Here is a 14,612-nt window from a genome sequence, read left to right on the forward strand (position 1 = left end):
AATGTGATGGTAACAGTACTAGTATTAGTAGCTTTATTCATCTGTAGATTTGTTTTTAGATCTGTCTCAGTATTTACAAGTTGAGACCAATTTAAAGTAAGCTAATTTGTATACACATATATTTACAGATTTCTAGTTGGAGACAATTATTACATTTACTCCTGATATACAATACTTTTTTTTACAAATAACTCCTGGTATACAATACCTTTTTTATAAATAGTTTATTGAATAATGTAATACCACATTGTTCACTCATATCTCACTATCATTCACTGCACACACTATATACACATTGTTTCATAGTACTTCACTTACTGCAGATCACACTGGTGATCTCTGGGACATTTTCTGTACCGCAACTTCCCATTTGCTATCCTAAAAAACTGAGTCAGCATCCCTCTACAATGAGTGAGATGTTGAGCTCTGAAAGAAGAAAAGGTGTTAGTGTTGTGCTAAGAATAGCTTGGGGGTAAGTTTTTCTAGAAAAGGAAAAAAGAAGGAAGAAAACATAGTGTGAAGGTGGTATGTGAAATGTTGGATATTTTATAAGAAACAACACAGGAAGTTCTATTAACCTAACAGCACAATCAGCGCAACAGCTTCCAGCGATTCATTAATCACCATTATTATTTATTGGTACAAATTTTTTTACCAAAACCCTACTCTGTTTTATCTAAGTAATCCTCCAATGTATAAAATGTACCCCACAACAGGTATCTTATAGCTGCATTTTTAAATAAGTGTATTTTTACAATTTCTTTCATCTCTTTTGGTAATTTATTGTACAGTTTTTTTCCTTGGTAGAAAGTGCTGTTTTGAGTTTTATGTTTATTCTTTCTTGTTAAATATAGTTTGAGCCTAGCTCTTGTTCCATGGTCATGGACTGAGCTGTTTGTGCAGTAATTAACAATGTTATTTTTCATGTGAAATGTGTCCAAACTGGGGAAGGGGGATCTCTATAGGTGTGGTGAATCCAGCCCTCCCAGGGGAGTAAACCCTGATATCAAATCCTGGTCCTCCAACTTGGGGGTTGGGTCAACGGGCCGGCACACCATTATCCACAAAAAACTTTTAAAGCTTGAAAATCTTAAGTGGAGCCTCGGAAATTGGATAGAAATTCTTTACAACAATTATTGGCAAGGAAAAGGACATTGAGAGTTGGTACATGGAATGTTCAAAGCCTGACAAATAAACACACTGAAATTGAGAATGAAATTAGTCAATTGAAGGTGGACATAATTATTCTGTCAGAAACAAAAAAGAAGGAAGAAAGGAATGTGAAATTTGGAAATTTCATCCATTTTTGGACTGGAGTTGATAAACATAAAATGTGCATTTATATGCAAAATAATTGTCATTATTACCATCAAGTTACATGGCATTGAAACTGTTATAATAAGGATGTATGCACCAAAGGACGATGTGGTACAGCAAACCAAAGTCCATTTCTACTAGAAATTAGACCATCTACTGAACCAAGTCAAAAAACACCAAGAAGTAATAATAGCAGGAGATTTTAATGCGAGGATTGGCTCACAAGTAAATGATGGAGTAGTAGGAAGATGCGGAGAAAATGTTATTAATAGTTCTGGAGAAAATGTTGTAGAATTCTGTAACCAGTATGACTTGAAAATTCTGAACACACACTATTCATATAAAGATATCCATAGATATACATTGGAGAGACCATCATTACAGCAGAAATCGATAATTGATTACATCATTACCAAGCATGATTGTAGAATCATGCAGAGAGCCAATTGTGGGCTGATCACTACTTAGTTTTAGCAAAGTTAACATACCCATTTGGCAGAAAACCGCCAACAGCTGGACAAGTGGCTGACCACAGCAATCATGAGAAATTAGAGCAGGCAAGGTATAAGCTCTTTCTCCTGAATCAGTTCAGCATCAAGGGTTTATTTCAACATAGATTAGAAAATGAACTAAAAGCGATTCCAGAAGATGACAATGTTGAAGTAGAATATGAAAATATTAAAAAAGCAGTTACAAAAATTTTTCTAGAGCAGTTGTCGTCAAACTTTTTTGCCCGAGGGCCAAAACTAACAATATGATGCAGCACCTCGGGCTGCAGATGTCCAGGTCTTTTTATTAACTAATAAACCACGTAAATGATGTGTTATGAACCTCTAATACACTAGCTATAGTAAAGAAACGAGAGGTTTACTACTGACTTTCTAGCACTTATCATTGTAGTCGATATCATTCAGACCATTACATGTAGAATGTTCTCTGTTGCCACCCTCAGTGACTCATATATTGTAACACTTTAATTGCCCGATGAAATGTTGCTGCATTGTCTTTGTGAACAGATGGTTAATAACAGAAAACTGGCTTATACTTAAACGTATTATGTAACATGAGACATGATCACAGCTGTTTTCTACATGTTTTGAAAGTCATTTTTCTTCAACTCACTTGACTGAACTACAACAGCCTCAATTTTATTTCCTACTAGATGAGGTACCTGGCATTGGCTAGATATCTATTTATTGCAATCTTCTATTATTCCCTCACTCTCTGTTGTGCATCTCGACTTTACCCTAACTCAACATCTCTTCACCCCTTTACTATTTGCACGTGTTATATTTGTTTTGGGGAATTTTTGCTGTAACTTCGCTGCAATACTTGAAAATGCTCGTTTACATAGTTTGCTAGTTATTGTGGATCATTTATTACCTTATCCCCCTCCCTTAGCAGAGCGTTTTTCTGCATTTGATTACTTCTCCCAATTTCCATTTTTATAACATCGCAGACTGCTTTTCTTTTATTCTCTGCATTATATATTATTATGTCATTAAATGACAGATAAGCACCTTGTCATAGATCTTGTTGTATCTATGACAGAAATTTGAGAATTCCGTATCATTGCGACTCTTTTTCAGTGTTTGGGAGGACTTCTTAATACCTACTGTTACCCATCCATTTTTGTGAGATGTTGATAAAGACATGCATTCTTTTGGAAATGCCTTTTCAATGATCAATTTAAATAATGTGGAGAATTTAGAGAATTTCATATTCGCATTTTTTTCCTTATACACTTCATCCCAGTTCTGTTTTACTATTTATTTTGATAAACCTTTTATTTTGATTACTGTTAGATGTCCTTTGTAGGCTTGTAGTTTAGGGAATGATTCGCTGCCTGGTTTTACTTTTGTTATTTGACAGAGATGGTCTGATAGTCTGAGATATTTTACAGCTACATCACATTTTTCCCTGTCCATATTTGTGGCCACATGGTCAATTACTGATGCAGACTTTGTAGTAACTCTTGTTGCACTATTGACCAATAGGACGTCCTTTTGGTGTGACATCACGTATGCTGCACTGCTGTTGAAATTGCTCGTTAATATTTTATAAAATTTTAGACTTCATTTACTTATTTTAAAGTTTTATTTGTGTTAATATTTGCCATAAAAGTAAGTTATTAGTGGATTTTCATTAATCTCAGTCTTTCTTCCTGTGTTATTGACTCGGGTGGTCTATTATTCGTGAGTGTGGTTGCGTCGTTTGTCCAAGCCTCGCGCCTTAGTAGTGTGTTTACATTTTGTAGCGTGCACTGCAGCTTTAGCGGTTATAAGGCTAAGTACTGACAAACTTATTTGTGCTCTGTAATACAGTTATTAAATTTAATAGTTTTTAGCGGTGTTGCGTGCCGTTTGTGGCGAAATAACGATTTAATTAACTTTTATAGTCGTTCGCTCACTGTGTTTTTTTAGACTTTCTGTTTGTCAAAGTCGTTTAATAAATTTCGTAATTTAGTTTTCAACTGACGTTTATTATTGTTTCTAGTGAAACATTTCAGTAACATTTTCATTCAGTGTTTTAACTTCGCTTAGTGTTCCAGTGGCGATTTGAATTTTTTGGTTTTAGCAAATAATTTTGTGAAATTTTGTTGGTACTGATATTAGCTGTGGTGTCGTGGTATTAATACGAGTAGTTGCTTTCTTAATAGGCAGAAACTTTCGAGACCATTATTGATAGTTCTTAAATAGTTCTACTGTTTTAACTGTACTTTTCTAACGTAGACATATAGTTTTTTCAGTAACTGTAAAATTTTACCATGAATGAGACGTGTGGGCTCTGTCATAGGTTTGTGAGTAGTGGGTTACGGTGTGGGATTTGTTCAAAGTATTTTCATTAGGGGGAACGCAGTGAGGAAGCCAGTGGTCATTTTAGTGAAATCCTCTCCTGGGAATGCAGAATCTGTAGTAGAAATAAGTTGACAGAGGAGCAGGAGCATAAGATATGTGCCCTTTAGGTGCAGTTACAATGCGCAAAGGAGGAACTAGAGGTAGGTTCAGGAGGGTAAAGTGTGGTGGGGAATGGGAACTGGCAGTTGGCAAGAAGGCAGCTAGGGAGAGGAGGTATTCAGACACTGTTACTTTGTGCACATGCAATAGATATGACCACTGTCAGAGTTGAGTGGAGAGGAGCCTCGTGTAGCTGTAGATGTAGGGAACATGCAGCAGTCCTCAGCAAATAGGAGGGCTAGTTACTCGCAAAGTCTAGCAGAAAGCAGAAGGTTCTGCTGTTAGGTAGTTCTCACAGTAGAGGTGTGGGCCAGCAGTTGCAGGAAGTGTTGGTGAGTGAGTACCAGGTCACCAGCATTGTGAAGCCTAGTGCAGTGTTGGCTCAGGTGAGTTATGTAGGAATTTTACGAAGGAGGGTCAGGTGGTGATAGTGGGTGGAGCAGGGAACAGTCTCGATAGGGACAGGGAATATGATGTAGGTGGTCACCTGGTAAAGAGAGATACTCAAACTGGTGGCACTAATGTGCATTTCGTGCAACTGTTTCAGGGTCATGATCGACCTCACGTTAATGCGGCTGTTAGGCGCGTTAACGTGGGGCTGGAGAGGGCACAGATGGCAGAGGGCATGGGTCACATCTCTGTGGTGCCAGTTGGGTCTATCAGTGGATTGGGTTTCACTAGGCATGGCCTGCACCTCAATAGGTATGGGAATGGGATGCTGACTAAGCTTATAGGTGACAGTGTAGTGGGTGGTGGTGGTGGTGGTGGTGGTGTCACTCATGGAAAAATTCCTGTAGTAGTTGGTGTTAGAGGTGCACCTTTTTTAGATTAAAGTCAGCTGATAGGTATACCTGCTTAAAGGAAGTCCCTCTGACTAAGGGCTCACCTTCAGAGGATGTAATGTTTCCAAGTAGAGAAGGAATTAGCATATTTCATCAGAATATAAAAGGTATTAGAGATAAAGTTAGTGAACTGCTTATAGATGTGGACTATGAATTTATTGGTATATGACAGCACCACTTAAATAATTTGACAATTCAGAGGCTTCCTTTACCAGGCTACAGTTTAGCTGGCTGTTTCTCAAGGAGTTCCCTGTGGGGTGGGGGAGTGGCTCTGTACGTAAAAAACAGTATTCCATTTGAGTCCGTAGATGTTTCACGACACTGCACTGAGCAAGTATTTGAATGTTGTGCAGTGGTACTTGAATTTGGTGAAACTAAACTTCTAATTGTTATTTTTTATAGGTACCCTAACTCTAACTTCAGAGCATTTCTGCTCAAGCTGCAGAGGGTTATTGATTCACTTTGCAGGAAGTACCAGAAACTAGTTACATTCGGCGACTTCAATAAAATTTTTTTATATGACGGTGCAACAAAAAGGATATTGGTAGATCTCCTAAATTCAAATGATCTGATGCAAAATGGTTTTTTTTCAACTACGGTGCAAGGGGACAGTAGCACAGCCATTTACAATATTTTTATTCATTCTTCATTACTAGATGGGCATTCTGTAAGTAAAAGCGTGAATGACCTTTCAAACCATGATGCAAAAATTTTAACACTAAAAGGCTTTTGTACTCAAACCAAGGTCATACTTAAATACAAACTTGTAGGAAAGTTAATCCAACAGCAATAAAGAGTTTTTAAACCTTGTCAAGGAACAAGAGTGGCAGGATGTTTATAGTGCCGATAACATTAATGATAAATACAGTACATTCCTTAACACATTTCTCATGCTCTTTGAGAGTTGCTTTCCATTAGAACATTCTAAATGGGGTACTAGCAGTAATGGGCAGCACGGGTGGCTGACTAATGAGTTAAGGATATCATGTAGAACAAAGCGGGAATTATATCAAAATGCTAGAAGTAGTCACAATCAAGCAACAGTAACCCATTACAAAAAGTACTGTAAGGTGCTTAAAAATGTTATCAGGAAGGCAAAGAGTATGTGGTATGCAAATAGAATAGCTAATTCACAGGATAAAATTAAAGCCATATGGTCTGTTGTGAAGGAAGTGTCTGGTCAGCAGCACAAGGTCAATGATATAAAGTCAGTTCGCAGTAAAAATATTTCTGTTACTGATAAATCAGATTTATGTACAGTATTTAACAATCATTTTCTGAGCATTGCTGGTGAATAAAATAAAAATTTAGTTTCTACAGAAAATCATATAACTTTCTTGGCAAATGCCTTTCCGAACGCTTGGCATACTTTTTGATTTATCTAAGGCATTTGATTGGGTTGATCACACAATATTGCTCCAGAAGTTGGACCATTACGGAATACAGGGAGTAACTCACAATTGGTTCACCTCTTACTTCAGCAACAGGCAACAAAAGGTCATTATTCACAATGTTGATAATGGCTGTGATGTGGGGTCTGAGTGGGGTACTGTCAAGTGGGGGGAAGGGGGGGGGCAGGGATCAGTCTTGGGGCCACTCCTGTTCCTTATTTATATAAATGATATGTCCTCTAGTACTATCGGTAACTCATAAATATTTCTGTTTGCTGATGACACTTGCTTGGTAGTAAAGGATGTTGTATGCAACATTGGCTCGGTTTCCAATAGTGCAGTACATGACCCCAGTTCATGGCTTGTACAAAATAAACTAACGCTAAATCACAGTAAGACTCAGTATTTACAGTTTCTAACACATAATTCAACAAAACCTGACATTTTAACTTCACAGAACGCGCATACGATTAATGAAACTGAACATTTCAAATTTCTAGGTGTTCAGATAGATATTAAGCTGTAGTGGAAAGCCCACGTTCAGGATCTTGTTCAAACACTTAATACTGCCATTTTTGCTATTCAAACGGTATCAGAAGTGAGTGATTGTTCAACACGAAAATTAGTCTACTTTGCTTACTTTAATTCGCTATTGTCATGTGGTATTGTATTCTGGGGTAACTCTCCCCATTCTAAAAGGACATTTTTGGCTCAGAAATGGGTGGTTCGGGCAATAAGTGGTGTAAGTTCATGAACCTCCTGTCGACCTCTGTTCACGAGTCTGGGTATTTTGACATTGGCTTCTCAATACATATATTCCTTATTATCGCTTCTTGTTACCAATATTAGTTTCACTCGGTAAATACTGCTGCATCCATTTTCAATAAGCTGCCACTCGAATTCAAAAATCTTAGCATTAATTCATGTGCATTCAAATCGAAACTGAAGAGTTCCCTCAGGGGTCACTCCTTCTATTCTGTCAATGAGTTCCTTGAAAATTAAGCAGATTTTTATTGTATTGCTGATAGCATTTACTTAAACTTACGGACTGACTTTTTTAAGGTTCATGAACATTTATTTTTATCTCTTATTACTTTGATGTTGCAATTTCATGTACTGAAACGTTCCACGACCTTGGAGATTTGCTGCTCAATTTGGTCCTATGGAACTTGACGAGTAAATAAATAAATAAATAATGCCAAAACTTTATTGAAAAAAGTGTCCACACTACCACTGGGAGATATATATACACAAACAAAGTGATTAATTTCTTGGTGATATCGAGCCCTTGTGTACATACATGGTAAAAGACCCCCAGGGTTTTGTAAAGTCAAAATTTGTTACAAACAAAAAATTAAACACTGATCGACCATAATCGTTGGCAAAGATATTAATTATGAATGCGCAGTAAGGTGCGGACAAATGAAAAAGAAATCGTCATTCATTTTTCTTTGTACACGATTTGTTTCTCACTTTCTCATATGGAAAAATTTCTGTTAAGAAGTGCAGCTCGGAGTATAACAGGCCATGAGTGTTTTGTATCATATATGTTTCGAAATAAGAAAAGTTTTGATATCAGTATTAAGTATTTTTACTGAAGTGAAGGGGAACCAAGTAAGGAGGATTTTCTATTTTTGATATGCACTGGTGTCCTTGAAGTCTGAGAGGAAGTCTGATTAGCCAAAAATCATACAAGCCCAACATTCCTAATAATGCGATTGTAATATGCTTCAAATTTTTTTTTTCCATTCATATATGTATTATATGCAACCTGTGTGCAAGGACTTCAGGGCACCAATTGTGAGCAGTGTTTATTAACTGTTGTTAAAGTAAGAAATTTCTATGGTGTTATTATGAATCATAAAAACTAACTGCCTGTATGAATCACGACGGGGAGTAAGTATTACAAAAAGTCAAAAACTGAGGAGAAAATTTTGGAAAGGAATGAGAATTGGACCCAGGTCTCATAAAATATTCCATAGTAAGCTGTTTTGTTCATTGCAGCAAAGGTATGACAGCTGTGCAAGTAGCTTGCATGGCTAAGCTTGGTAGTGCCTCTTTTGATGTAGATAGAAACCTTTTTCTCATTATCCCCTTCCTTGAATTTTATTGTGAAAAACTTACAGGACTTTTCCAGTGTGTTACACATTGTCAGTAAAAACATAAAGAATTGCAATACAATTGTTTGCGTATCATCATAGACGTAAAACAGGCTTTGACATCGTGTAAATTACGATTATCAAGTTTAATAGTTAGCATATGAAATTTTAAGGTTTTTTGTGAAATTTTATTTATTTGCATATTCGTAGAGCGTGGCAGATAAATATATGTCCATTATTGACAGGAATAGCGAAAGCAAAACCAGCCAAGACGGCATAGAATTACGAGATCGAACGACTGATGTTCAGGCGCCTTGCATGCCTACTGCAGAAGGTTTAAGTAGGTCAGAGATGCGTGTCACAGGCGTGACAAACGATAGCGATGCTCCACAGCAGAATAACTTTGATGACACAAGGTTTATAATTGATGAGACAATTTCAACCACCTCTGAGAGTGAGATACCACTTACAAATGAAACATTGGAGAGCGATTCCAATATGAATTTTGACAATATGTTACAAACACCACTTGGTCACAATACAAACATTAATTCGGAAAGCACAGCTGACAGCAACTGCGTGCGGCAGTACAACTGCCACACAGCTATGGCAGTTATTATCTGCCATAATCATGAAATTAGATAGTATCAATACAAATTTCAGTGATATGGAAGAAGATATGAACATGGTAAAACAGCAACAAAACACTATTACAGGAGATCTAAATACAAGAAAACAAGAACAAAAACAAGTATTCAAGGATTTGCAAGACACGGTTTCACAGAAATTCGATGACTTAGCCAAAAATTTTCGCACTGAAATCGACGAAAAATTGAATGATGTGAAAAAACAAGTAAAGCATGAAGTACTTTCTGAAGTTAACGGTAACATTATGGAGATAAGACAGAAGTTAGATTCTTTTAACGAGCATCATGATCCAGTAGAGCAACAGAGAAAGAAAATCACAGTCACAAACACAAATATTGAAGCCACACAAAACCAGTTGCTTTCGGCAGTAGAAAAGGTAACCACCGTCGTTAACAAACGAAATAAAGACTATGAAGAGTACCTCTAGCTGTAGAAGAGCTTACTCTAAGGGTAGCAACATTAGAAGTTGACTCAGCATGTCTAAGAAGTAGAGAGAGATCAATGAAAATCTGAGTGATATCATTAGTCAAGCTGAAGCAGGTACGTTAGATAAGGGTAATACCATTGCAGAGATGTTAGTAACAGATTGTAAGTTATACACAGCTGTTGTAGAAAAGTCTATTCAGAAAAAATAAAATGAAAGATTGAACAAGGTATACATTAACCTACAAGTTGCCGAAAATAGGATCCGCAATCTTTTAAAAGAAAATATTACGGGATCTCGAAATATCCATGTAAATAATCCACAGGCTACAGTGAACAAACCACAACCTGTCGGTATTTATCCACAAATTGTCACGAGTCCCACAGCAGGTACCAGTGACAGTTGTAGAGTGAAAAATGTAAACATACCCATAAATCGGATACCTGAACAATTACCAATCGGAATTACAGGTAACTACAATAACAACATAAATACGACTTAAAATGCCCTGTGTCTAGCAACTATTTTTGTACATGAAGGTTTGTTGAGACATCGACAGTTTCCCACATTCACTACCAAAGGTAAAAGAATGAATTCATTAGCATTTATCAGTGCTTTTCGTCATGTATTTCCATGCAACTGGACGGAAGCACAGAAAATCAGATTTTGCGTGGGATATACGCAAGGTGACGTTCTTTTATGGGCAACTGAAGTGGCCGATTGTTGCAGCACTTATATCCAATTTGAAAGAGCTTTTCTCGACAAGTACTGGTCTGAGGCAGTGCAAGAGAGACTCAGACGTGAGTTTTTGAATCCCGCATCTTTCAATAGTAAATACGGTAGTCTACGCGAATACTTAGAAAAATACCTGAGCAAGACACGCTACTGGATGAACCCAATATCACAGGTAGATTTGTTAACAATTCTGAAAAGTCATTTACGATCGCACATTAGAGAAAAATTAGTCACAACGCCAGAGCGCGACACGGAATATTTTTTCAGTGCTTCATTCTGTCGGCTTAATCTATGAGGACACACCTCTACCCAATAGAGCAACAGAAAATCAGGCACATCAGCAACATAGTTATGTAAATTAGTCAGTAAACTGTAATCTAAACACACAGCAAGGATGGTACACACAACAACAAAGTTACATTTCCACAGGTAATGAGTACAGAAATGGGAATGGAAAAAACAAATGATTTAAAAAAAAATTTCAAGACGACAGGAGTAATTTCAACGCACGAGTGAATTACAATCCACCATCACAAGGCCCTATGCTGAACATAAACAGAAACAGTCAGCCGCATCAATGGCCAATGCGCAGCAACAATGACATGCCTTACGCTGCAGCACAGCTGACCTTTGGGCAGAAAAATAACGGCACAGCAACTAACTACACAAATTGGCGAAGTACCCACACAGTGTATCTAACTCAAATTACTCCAAGTAATGTATTAAGTCACACTTCCCCATCGGAAAACACCAACCAGTCGTAGTTAAACTCCACGTTACTGAGCTCTCTGGGCATGGGGGCAAAGCAAAGCTACAAATATGTTTCATAAGGTTTGACAAACAGAGTGACATCAAGGATGATCTGTATCAGCATGAGTTAGATAAAACAAATAATATCCAGGAAGAACAAGTACAACCAATCATTAAGGTGGAAATATTTAATATTCACACACAGTTAATTTTAGATACACGTTCAACTACCAACCTAATGTCAAATCCATTTTTCTGTGAATTGAAGAAGAGAGGGAAATTCCTAACATCTCCTGTCCAAAATCGCAAGGTGCAAACTGCTACAGGCAGTAAGACTATACTGATTAAACATCAGACATTTATTCCACTACAAATTGAACATTTTACAGTGAAGTCAAATTTTCTTATAATTGACAAACTTATAGTTAATTGTCTTACTGGCATGGGCAAGCTTAGAACATGCAAAACACAGATTGACATAGGTAATGGTAAATGCCACTTTTGTGTAAAGGTTCAGGTTTTTTCTGTTGATTCAGTCAAAACACGTGATGAAAGTAACAGAAACAAACCAGAGTCAAATGTAATAGTACAGTATTCCGTTCCAACCATATGTTCCACAAACAGATTTGATACTAAGCAAGAAGCAAACACTGAGGTTAGTTACGAAATGGTAGAGCAGAAACTAAGTGAATCAGACATATTAAATGATATGCAACAACAAGAACTTTCTAACTTGTTATTTAAGTATGCAAGTGTTTTCAGTAAGGAGCCAGGAGTAATCAAAGACTAGAAATATAAATTTGAAGTATATCCACATAAAACATTTTGTGTAATGTCATATCCTATTCCATGGGCGAAACGACAGGCGGTAAGGGAAAAGATCAAGCATATGATTGAACAGGGAATTATACAACCTTCATTTTCACCCTATTGTAGTCCTGTATTACCAGTAAGTAAACTGGACGGTTCTTTAAGATTAGTTCTCGATACCAGACTTTCCCTAAGCTTACAGTACCAGTAAGCATAAGACCAGACAACTTGGACAAACAGCTTATAAAGTTTTACAACATAAAATATTTCAGCATACTCGATCTCAAGAATCCTACTGGCAAATAAAGCTCCACGAAGAAAGTCGAAAATATACAGGTGGTGATAGAAGTTACGAATTCCGTGTTCTACCTTTTGGACTGAACATTAGCGCAGGCGTGTTTATATCTGCATTGGACAAGGTTTTAGGACCGGGATTGCTTCTAAAAGTTACTGTTTGTGTAGATGACATGTTAATAGCCACAACCACTTGGTTAGAACATATCGAACACACTGAACAGTTACATCAGTGATTTGCAGATTATGCAGCAACAGCCAATTTAAAAAAGTTTGGTTTTGGTAGGGAGCAAGTCAACTTTTTACGACATGTTGTGTCAGAACAAGGTATATTATCTGATCCGAAAAAACTTGATGCCATACGCAATTGTCCAACTCCAATTAATAAAAAACAACTAAAAGCTTTTTTAGGGATAGCATCTTTTTTTCGTAAATTCGTACCGCAGCAGCTTATGAACAGTGAAGCATTGCTGAACTTGTTACGAAAAAATAGGCCTTGGTTGTGGAATGATAAGTGTCAGGAGGACTTAAATGATATTAAGCAGGCATTAGTCAATGCAGACATTCTTGGCCATCCTGACATGTCCAAAGATTTTTGTCTGTGCACAGATGCCTGATCTCAAGGGCTGGGGGCATGCTTGTTCCAGATGCAAGAAGAAGAAGGTAAAGAAGTACCCAAGGTCATCAGTTTTGCTAGTACTCTGTGTCAGCATTGGAAAGATTAGCTGTAATACGGGCATTTAAAAAGTTTGAATATTTTTTGAGGGGCAAGAATACCAAAGTTTACTGTGACCATCAGTCAGTGTAATTTCTTTTACCATGTAAACTATTGCACCACAGATTAGCTAGGTGGTGTCTATATTTACAAGAATTCAATTTCGAGATCATTTATATTAATGGGAGTCAGATTAATTGTCTAGGTTACCACAAGGTTTAGAGGTATTTGGTGAATTAACAGAGCAAGGTGCAGAAATTAAAACGTTATTAATGCAAGTTACAATGCAACAGTCTGATTACCATACGTTCTGTGAGCGAATGAAAATTATACAACAGCAAGATCACAGATGGAGTAAAGTCATGCAAGATGAAGGTGGAAAAGTAAGTAAATGATTTCAGGAAGACAAGGGCGTTATGTTTCATAGGAAACATGAAAAATCTGACCAATGGTGATCATGTGTTGCTGAAGATTATATCGACGCATTTATAAGACACACACATGAAGTGTGGGCACATTATGAAGTAGGCAAATGGACTGAAAAAATTGCAACACTTTGATATTCTCCAGATTTAAGAAGGCGAGTCATACCAGTATCAAGAAAATGTGCAATATGCCAAAAATCAAAACAGTCCAATGTGTCAAAGTATAGTGAGCTACACCCAATACTCACAAAAAACCCTTTAGATATAGTATCCTTGGACATAGCTGGTCCATACCCAAGAATTAAAGGAGAAGTAAGATATGTAGTAGCACTATACGATATTTTCTAGACACATATCAAAATGTATGCCATTAAAAATGCAACAGACAGGAATATCAGAAGAAGAACTGAGGGAGGCTATTTGTGAAAAGTAGGTAAACCAAAGGTACTACTAACTGATAGCACTCCATCTTCAGGCCATGGGTGGCCTACCGGGAACATCCGACCGCTGTGTCATCCTCAGAGGAGGATGCAGGTAGGAGGGGCGTGGGGTCAGCACATCGCTGTCCTAGCCGTTATGATGGTATTCTTGACCGAAGCCGCTACTATTCGGTCCGGTCGAGTAGCTCCTCAATTGGCATCACGAGGCTGAGTGCACCCCGAAAAATGGCAACAGCACATGGCAGCCTGGATGTTCACCCATCCAAGTGCCAACCACGCTCGACAGCGCTTAACTTTAGTGATCTCATGGGAACCGGTGTAACCACTGTGGCCAGGCCGTACTACTAGCTGATAATGTTTCATATTTCATTGGGCAAAAATGGAAAGAATTTATGACCTCACAGGGCATAAAGCACATACTAGTAAGCTTTTCCACCAAAAAGCAAGCCCAGCAGAGCGAGTCTTTAAAGAATATAACCGGTTTATTAGGCCATACACCACTCACAAACAGTCCTGATGGGTAGGATATTTAACTCCCTCCATACAAGTTGTCAATAACCCTCCACATTCTTAATAGGTTTCACACCTAACGAATTGATATTCCAGACAAAACAAACGAATGAGTGGAAGTCGCCCATACCAAACACACCCACTAGAGAAATGATACTACATGACAAAATCAAACAAGCTATGGTTACACTAGAAAACAGGGCCAAGTAAAGAAAGAAAGTTTATAATAAGAAACTGAAATGTGTTTTGCTATTT

This window comes from Schistocerca americana, chromosome 6 (genome assembly GCF_021461395.2).
Source record: "Schistocerca americana isolate TAMUIC-IGC-003095 chromosome 6, iqSchAmer2.1, whole genome shotgun sequence".
In the NCBI taxonomy this organism is placed as follows: domain Eukaryota; kingdom Metazoa; phylum Arthropoda; class Insecta; order Orthoptera; family Acrididae; genus Schistocerca; species Schistocerca americana.